The sequence below is a fragment of the Cherax quadricarinatus genome, chromosome 40 (genome assembly GCF_038502225.1).
Source record: "Cherax quadricarinatus isolate ZL_2023a chromosome 40, ASM3850222v1, whole genome shotgun sequence".
Classification (NCBI taxonomy): domain Eukaryota; kingdom Metazoa; phylum Arthropoda; class Malacostraca; order Decapoda; family Parastacidae; genus Cherax; species Cherax quadricarinatus.
In genome coordinates this window covers 14,595,479-14,598,041 of record NC_091331.1, presented here as the reverse complement: position 1 = coordinate 14,598,041, position 2,563 = coordinate 14,595,479, and the positions used below count along the sequence as shown (strand labels likewise).

The window sequence follows — 2,563 nt, the reverse complement described above, 5'->3', positions numbered from 1 at the left end:
TTTATTTCACTACTACACCTGTTCGCTCTGTATTTGACTAATGAAGCCCACTGGGTAGGCGAAACGTTTCATCAGTAAAGATACCCAACTACTGCACGTGTGTCTAAATCTTCAACTCCCCCTCTCTCTATCTCTCTCTTTCTTCCTCTCTTTCTCTGTCTGTCCGTCTCTCTCTCTCTCTCTCTCTCTCTGTTTCTCTCTCTCTCTCTCTCTCTCTCTCTCTCTCTCTCTCTCTCTCTCTCTCTCTGTTTCTCTCTCTCTACCTCTTTGAGGATGCCTGACGCAACTGACAGTATGATTACCTGTTTGTAGATACAGGAGCAGAGTTATGTTCGTGGTGTCCCATCTCGCTCATCTTCAGTGCTCCTCGTCGCAGGATCGTGATGTCCCACCTCCAGTGTTTGTAGTTACAGGAGCAAGGTTATGCTAATGCTGTCCCCTCTTAAACGTTTGTAGTTTTAGGAGTAATTCTTGCGGTGTCCCATTTTCAGTGCTTCTAGAAGCAGGTGTCATGATAGTGGTGTTCCGCCCTCAGTGCTTGTAGTTACAGGAAGAAAGTTACTCTCGTGTTGTCTCGTCTGTGTGTGTAATTACATCAGCTGTACTCGTTCTTTAACTTCTCGTATAATACCCTCCTTAAAGTTTCCAACTGTAGCAGCACTTGCTATGTCTTGTATGCTACGCAAGCTGTGGAAAATTTGCGTACTCAAGCTCAAATTCCCAACTGATTCTATTGATTAGTTAGTAAAATAATTTGAACTTCGTTCATGTGAACACGGAGCATAATCTTGACTCTGTGTAAACACTTAACATGGTATGGGGGAGGGGGGTTAAGCTTTATTATCAATTCAGGAAGGCTTAAATCATAATTGAAATACCAAAAATTACTGGGGAATATTACATCAGATCGTTGCCTTCGGGAGCGACATTAATTAGCACAGATTGGTTATTATTGAACCCGCTGGTTGTCGGAAGGGAAGCAGGGGCAGCGCTCATTACAACTCAAAACACCACGGGACTGGAGACTCACGCTCAGAACTGGAACGTATATAGCTAATGTGTCATCACATTAGGTATATATGGAGGCCTTGATCCCCAGAACATCCTCCAGGTAACAGATTTCTTCATTTTATCGTTATTTACATGTAAGCAGTGAACAAAAAATAAATAACAAAAAGGCACAATACCGTGACTGGAACGATACCATTGACAAAGTCACACTAGTGTGACTTTGTCAATGGTCCAAGTCGGACCGAAACGTCGTCGTAAGCTTCTCTCTTTTATGTGCGGGTTATTTGTGTAAGCAGTGAACACTCTGTAGAGGGGTTTGCTCCCAGACTCAAGCTTCAGGGACAAGTACCCTAGATGGCAGTCAGTTGGGAAGCCCTTAGGCTCAAAGAGACACTCTTTACACAGAGTCTATTCCTAGTTGGTGCGCGAGTGACGGTGGTCTGTTGGTCTTAAAGATAAGATTTTGTTCGAATTTTTAACCCAGGGGGGTTAGCCACTCAGTATAATCCAAGAAAGTCTGCGTCATCGACGACTGTCTTATATCCATTGGGGTCATTCTATTTTGTCCCACAGGATGCAACCGTACCAGTCAACTAACCCAGGTACCTACTTACTGCTAGGTGAACGGGGACAGCAGGTGTAAAGAATCATGACCAGTATTTCCACCCGGCCGGAGATCGAACCACGGAAACTCAGTTGTATGGCATTGACATTTATTATCAGAAAAAGAATATACAAGGGAATTTGTAAGGGTATAATCTTATACCAAAGAAGTTATCACAAGTTTCAACACAAGCAGTTTCCAAAATAAGATAGGTTTCACTCAGTCTTGGTTCTCCACACACAATTACAAATTTCTGTAATTTCTGAAATGAACACAATTATTATAGTCCTAAATTTGTGGTAAATTATGTAGATTTAACCAGGTTAACGCAGCAGTGTTATTTATCATTATTTTTAAAGTTCTACTTGTAAAGAATTATTTTCTAATATAAATTCATTTTTTTAGTTTATTATTTGTGGTATCTTTATAAATGCAGGTTAACTCAAATATATCATTATGACTATTTGGTAAATGACTTGGTTCTTATTCATGGTTATCATTCTTTACTTCCGAGACCAGTTAGCTCACTCGGTAGAGCATTAGGCTTTTAACCTAAGGGTCCAGGGTTCGAGTCCCTGTTCGGGCGTTTCGTTTATATATAATCAGAGCAGAGGATAAAACAAATAATACCAAGCCAGGTCTCATAACTTTGGCGACCAGAGAATTAGGCGTTTGCTCCAGAGACAGGTGATTAATTTTTCATCTCTCCTCGTATGTTTTGTGTGTGTGTGTGTGTGTGTGTGTGTGTGTGTGTGTGTGTGTGTGTGTGTGTGTGTGTGTGTGTGTGTGCACGCTTGTTTTTGGCTTGCATGCATATTCATATTATGAGAGTAAACCAACTTTCATTTCAGTTCAAACACAGGGTGGCTCCCTCAGTCGGCAGAGAAAAGAACCGTAGAGAAAGGGAAATACAGGTGTTGGAGGTCCCAGCAACTGTCGTTAACACCT

General features: G+C 41.6%; 1 non-coding gene across 1 annotated transcript; it reads left to right on the top strand.

The window, feature by feature from the left end:
- The first annotated feature begins 2,128 nt into the window (after positions 1–2,128).
- On the top strand, positions 2,129–2,201 carry TRNAK-UUU (transfer RNA lysine (anticodon UUU)). Its single transcript has one exon. It is a non-coding gene; the product is annotated as a tRNA-Lys (tRNA).
- Positions 2,202–2,563: the final 362 nt, after the last annotated feature.